Raw genomic sequence first — 7,035 nt, 5'->3', positions numbered from 1 at the left:
TCTTCAAAATCATCGTCGTGCAATCACTAACGACATCTGTTGATTTCAGTTAGTTGGGCAAATCACGAACCAGATGGCGGTAGTGAGCAAACGTCAAACTCGAGCAAATCCGATGCGTGCGCCACGAGTGATCCATTGGCCAACTAATGATTATTTAAATTGACCAGTAAATCAGAGAACGATGGTCATTTTACGAGTGTTATGTCTGTTTGTCTGTGCTATCTCTTAGATGGAAGCAAGGCCTTCTCCAACGAGATCTGTCCCAGTCATGTCCTTGCGAATGCTGAGAAAGATCTGGGATAGTTAGTTGGACACCTACATACTTATTTTTTTTGTGGTTAAAATTTCGTTTTATTTTGTCATTATATGTACAGTTATTTACAATTGTAGTTCAGCGTTTTCAAATCAATTTAAACCAAACGCAATACAACGGAACGGCGACGGAAACGGAAAATTTGACAGTTAGCCCATATATTTTCTGTCAAATTTGCCGTTTCCGTCGCCGTTCCGTTGTATTGCGTTTGGGGCTTTACACTCGTTAACAAAGCCGATGTACTTCACAAACAAGCGGAGAATTTCCACTCGCGCAGCTCTTCCAATTCCTGGAAAAACAGGTCTCTTAAGGTCCTCGAACGACAGTCGCCTCCAACCATTTGTGTAGCTGGCTAGTGTCTGCTGTAGGACCGTTCAGGCCGGGCCGACATGAGTGCATCTACAGAACTTGTGCTGGAGCGTTTCAGGTACCTGTATGTAACAGTGTTGACCGTTCTCGTCCGCCACCCGTTGCATCACGTGCAGAAGCTTCCGATGTTCGATTTTCCCATTCACCAGCAGGTAAAGTTGGGATCGCTGCGATGAGGAAAGCTCCTTCATCCCAATATTTCGCCACGCGCGTGGCCAGTCAAGCGCTGGACTGTTTCGTTCCACCTTTGGCAGTTCGCTTTGCTGGACGAAGTGCCGGTGGATCAGATCGGCGGAAGGGTTTTGTTGGATATGGTGGGGAATTTGGGATAAATTTGATAGGATCGATTTTAGGTCAGGATTGTCTATAGAAATTGCGGGGCGGGGAATTGTGTGGAATAGAAGGGATTTATAATAAGGAATGGAGTCGATCTCTTTCAAGTGTCTGTTGGTAGCCAGACTACGGCTTTTGCATGCCAAAACATGCAAATTTAAACCGTCGTGCTCCTTCTTGCGTATCAACTGCATAATGGGAACGCGCGCAGGCATACCTCTCCACAGGAACGTCCCCATCGTTGCTGTTATTTTTGCTGTGTGGACACCAAGCGCAGGCAGTACAGACGAAAGGTACCACAGTCTTGATGCGCCAAACGTGTTCAGCATAATCACCCTCTGGTGAAGAGTTAGTGTGCGCAAGGACTGCAGCAACATTTGCTGTGAAAACTTGCCCGCCAGCGCATCCCAGTTGAGTGTAGTCATCAGCCTAATCGAGTTGGCGAAGGTAACACCCAGAATCTTGACTACGTTGGCTGTTTGTAGCCACTGGGTACAAATTTCGTTACCTTCGAAAACGCCAACGTTCACTGCAACCGTCTTCCGCAAATTCAATTTTGCGCCGGCGGCAAGCCCAAAGCGACGAAATATTTCATTCATCGCTTCTATTTGCCACGATGACGTCACAACCACGCTGATATCGTCGGCGTAGGCAACGAGTAGATCATCCCCACACACTTGCTCAAGCCTACACACCAGTGGATGAAGATAGAGCACGAACAGATGCATGGACAACGGGTCGCCTTGCCGCACCGACCGTGTGATCTCAAACGATCGAGAGAGGTGCCCATTGATAAGCAGCCAGGATGTGGACCGACTGGCTATGTTCGAGATAAGAGAGATGAGTTCCTCGTTGAACCCGAGCGACCGCATGGTTTCGAAGAGGAACGAGTGCCGCACCCGATCGAAGGCGTTCTCCAGATCGAAGCTGATGAGCTTACCGGCGCGACGGTGGTGACGGAGATTGGCGATCCGATTTTTCAGAGCGAGAGTGGCCTGGAAGATGTTTCGTTCTGCGTTTGAACATTTCTGTCCGTTGCTTATGACGCGGTGGGCCTCCATAACGCGTTCCATCCTGTTTTTCAGGATGCGGGAGAGCAATTTATAATCGCTGTTGAGCAGCGATATGGGCCGGTACGCTCGGGCTGTGTTGTCGCCTCCCTTCTTCTTCACCAACACGATGACGCCCTCCACGAAGGCATGGGGGAGATTTCCGTTGAGTGCTTCATTCATAAGCATGTTCAACTCACGGTGGATGACATCGAACATCCGGAGATAAAATTCTCGTGGGATCCCGTCGGCACCGGGGGATCGTTTGGATGCGCTCGCCCTGATAGCAGACAGAATTTCTGCTGTTTGTATCTCCTCCATGCACGCTTCGTTCAGTGGGTCGTCCGGTGGGATAACACGTTCGCAAGCGAAATCGTAAGGTAGAGGAAGTGCCAGTCGAGATCATAATGGATGACGCCACTCTGACCGAGGCTATGACCAGCCACCAGGATGGCGGAGGCCAGAAAATGAAGCTGATCACGAACATCTCGGATGTGAGCATGTCCCTTCTGGATAACCGCAGGAAAAACAGCCTACTTACTGAGGGAAATGAGTTGGCAGTGAGCCAGGAAAGAGGCCGATTTGAAGACTCGGCTCCTTTCTGAGGAAAAACATCTGGCGGAATCAAAATCATACGCGTGGGCGCTAAGGAGTTGTATGGAGATTACTGGCAGCTGTCAGATTTGCATCGAGTACAGTTGACCTGGTAGATCAATTGATCCAAACTCCAGAACAGTTTGGATAGCATAGAACATTTGGTTTGTATATACTTACTTTATACTTGATGGGCTACAGCTCTTCGATGAACCTACACCGAATGGAGTATCCTTCTCCACTGGACTCGATCCTGGGCCAATCGCTTCCAGTCGCCCTGAACATTGAGCGCCCTCAGGTCCTCTTCAACTGCAAAAAGCCATCGTGTACGCGGCCTTCCACGAACCCTGCGGCCTCTTCCGGGTTCTCTACTAAATATTATCTTCGCTTGAAGTTCTTTCGACGTGACCAGCCCACCGTAGTCTGCCGTGTTGTATAAGCTTAATAATATTCACCCCTTTATACACCTGGTACAATTCGTGATTCATGCGACGCCGCCAGATACCGTTCTCCTGTTTACCGCCTAGTATTGTCCGCAGCACCTTACGCTCAAACACTCCGAGAGCTCTCCGATCAGCCTCCTTTAACGTCCATGTCGCATGGCCGTATAAAGCCACCGGAAGAATCAGAGTAGTATACAGTGCGAGTTTTGTTTTCGTTTGCAGACTACGGGACTTAAGCTGGTTACGAAGTCCGTAATAAGCCCTATTTGCAGCTGCAATACGCTTTTTCACCTCGCGGGTAACATCATTATCGCACGTCGCTAATGTTCCAAGATACACAAATTCTTCTACCACTTCAAATTTTTCACCATCCAGCACCATTTCGCTACCACCACCACTAATGAACCCACGTTGATTGCCAGCGACCATGTACTTCGTTTTGCTGGTATTGATCGTGAGTCCAATCCTCGCTGTCTCCCTCTTAAAAGGCACAAAAGCCTCTTCCACGGTACGGCGATCAATTCCGATAATATCGGTATCGTCCGCAAATCCTAGGAGCATATGCGATTTTGTGATAATGATACCGTTTTTTTGCACACCAGCTCTCCTAATCGCTCCCTCGAACGCTATATTGAACAGTAGATTCGAGAGGGCATCACCCTGCTTTAATCCATCTATGTAAGGTAACAAATGACGTCGATATTTCATCCGCAACCCTTACACTTGATTTCGATTCGTCCAACGTTATACGAATCAGCCGTATCAGTTTCGCCGGAAAACCATGTTCAAGCATGATTTGCCATAATTCATTCCGTTTCACTGAATCGTACGCCGCCTTAAAATCAATAAACAGATGATGTGTCTGCATTTTGTGCTCCCGGATTTTATCAAGGATTTGTCTCAGGGTAAACACTTGATCCGTCGTTGATCGGCCCTCACGAAAACCTGCTTGGTATTCGCCGACGAAGAACTCTCCAGCGGTCTCAATCTGTTGTACAGAATATGGGACATAATTTTGTACGCCGAGTTAAGGAGGGTTATTCCTCGGTAATTGGCGCACTCCAATCTGTGCCCTTTCTTAAAGAGGGCAAATGAGGCCTTCCAACCAGCTAGCAGGCATTTCCTCGTCTTCCCATATTTTCGACATAATGTGGTGCAGAACTACTTAAAGCTACTCACTGCCATGTTTGAGAAGTTCAGCCGGGAGCTGGTCCTTCCCCGCAGCCTTATTGTTTATCAGCTCTTTAATAGCTTTTTAAACCTCATCTAGTGTAGGCGACTCCACAACTTGTCCATCGTCGTTAATATTTATTCTGTTCACCGATGCACCGTCACATCCACTGTTCAACAACGTCTCGAAGTTTTGCTTCCACCTGGCAGCCACTTTGGTTTTATCTGTTAGCAAATTCCCTGCTTGGTCGTTGCACATGATGGAAGATGGCACTGTCTTTCTCCGCACGTCATTGACAAACTCATAAAACCTCCGCATATCATTCTGCTCCATTTTTCCTGCGCCTCGCTAATCACTTGTTCTTCACATTCTTTCTTCTTCCTTCGGTGGGTTCGTTTTTCGGCAGCTCTTGCTTCCTTGTACCGATCTCTATTCGATCGGGTACCCAACACCAATATGACCTATGACACCTTAATAAACCTATGCAAATGAAAAAGAAAAAAGATCCAATAGTACGTGGACTCATAAAAAAAATAGGCCAATAAAATCCAACTCTCAAGTATACCGTAGGCGGTAGGATCGCTATCGAACCTAGTCATATCAAGAAGAACCCTACTTTGGAGTGGATTGTGCGAGAACCTGTCTGATTACCTTATCTTCGATTGAGTGGAATGAGCCTCTTAGTATGGTTCGACATCGACCGTTGTATGGAGAGGAAAGTGGGGATCCAGCGGAGACTGAGGCATTAGACTAGTTCAACTCCTGAGCTCATAAATCCTCTAATCCGGGAGCATCCACCAGGATCACATGCACGGTTATTCCCAATCAAATTAAGCACATCTCATCGTTGGAATAACTTGACACATTTATTAAAAACCACTTTATTTTGGAGACACAAACAACATGCACTTCACTACTTCTCTACATGTATTTAGACTTAAAAACTAACGAATTTAAAACTGCGTATGTGTTCGTTGCCCAGTGTTCTCGTCGGGGAACCAAATCCAACAGTCGATCGAGCATCCTTCAGTCGAGGTCAAGGTTCGGCTTGTAAAGAGCCGATAAATGCTGACCGGAGAGCGAGGGACTCACAATCTATCGGTTACCTATCCAGTTGCTGGTGATTGTTATTTGGCGGTGGTGATGATATGATCACTGATACAGATACCAGAGGTTGAACCAGGGATGTAGTCTGGGTGGGTAGGCCTAGTTTGTTGCGAACAGACTGGATGACCTTCAGAATCCCCATTCGCCCTTTTGATGAAACAAAATCAAACTCCAGGGTGGCTTGGTCGGTGGTTTGAAAGAACTACTGATCTTTCTACAAAATTCAACTTTGAAGTGAATTGGTAGATGGTGAGAATAGCTATAGGACCAAGTCGTATCAAGATTCAAAAATAAAACAATTCCGGAGTGGGTGGATAGATGCATGGCCAACGGGCCTATTCCGATCAAGGTATATGATCTTTTGGAGTGGGACTGACGATAGCTAGGTGACACTGATTGATTTGGTTGGACCAATTTCAAACTTGAAGAAGGTCAATTGCCATTACCGAAATACGTCGATGCACATTCTCGTATTCAGTATGCCGTCATTTCAAATACTCATCATTGTTATAGGTTTGACCAGTTTCCGGAAATACGTCAAACGATTCATTATGCATGTAGTCCCCGAGATAATCGTCTGATGAAAGCTTGAATTTGAATCACTTTGAACCAGTGAATTTGAAAATAATTTGCAGGGAATCAATATTTGAGCAACGCCTAACAATATACTCTTTGTCTTCAACAGAGCTTGTTCCTGACAAACGCACCTAGCGACAAACCTTTATCAGAATCCGAACACAATATGACAAGAATCATTTGCCTTGCATGTTCTTATATTTCCCAAAATACGATGCTAATTTTGTAATCATCGTTCGATTCTCGAATTTTTCCACAAAACCAGAAACTGTGGTAGCATAGAACCGAAATTTGCCTTAGAAATAATGCAAAATAACAGGATGAAAAGTTAGCAATAAGATTGTCTTCTTTTTTGTTGCTGACAAAAAAATTCGGATATTTGTCATTATTATCTCCGACAAAAACAAAGCTTTGTCGTTGGCTCTCTTTTGTCGCTTGTTTCGCATGCGCATTCCAAAAAAATGATCCCCTGATAATTTGTCATATTTTCCAAAGCGGAAATCTGGATTTCGGCGCCCCCCTAAGGCTTGATGCCCTTGGCTACTCGGCTACACCCTACACGCTACAGCGCTGGGTGGACATGATTCAATAGGCTTTAAATACTGATTGCCATGCATATTATGTACAATACAAAGGAATAAAAAACATACAATTATTAAGGACAATCCTCACGGAATCCAAAACTGAAAGCACTCGTGTTTTCAAGGGCACCCCATTCAAAATGGAAGCCACGCACAACTGTCATTTTTATTATTCCTCGCATGCTGCGATGCAGCAAAGCAGGAATAATAAAAATTACAATTGTGCGTTACTCCCATATTGAGTGTTGTGCCCTTGAAAACGCGAGTATATTTAATTTTAGATTCCATGCGGATTGTCCTTAAAACTTTACCATTAAGTTTTTATTGGAATTGATATCCGCCATCACGCATTTTCGTCCGAGATACCCCCTGGGATCAGTGAAGGGACCCCCAGGGGTACATGTACCCCAGGTTGAGAACCGCTTCTCTAAAGAGTTGTATTAACATGATTGGTTGTTATCGGTTTTATACTTTGTGTAGCTAACCTGGAAGGCCAATT

This window comes from Armigeres subalbatus, chromosome 3 (assembly GCF_024139115.2).
Source record: "Armigeres subalbatus isolate Guangzhou_Male chromosome 3, GZ_Asu_2, whole genome shotgun sequence".
Lineage (NCBI taxonomy): Eukaryota > Metazoa > Arthropoda > Insecta > Diptera > Culicidae > Armigeres > Armigeres subalbatus.
Note: the sequence above shows the minus strand (reverse complement) of the source record.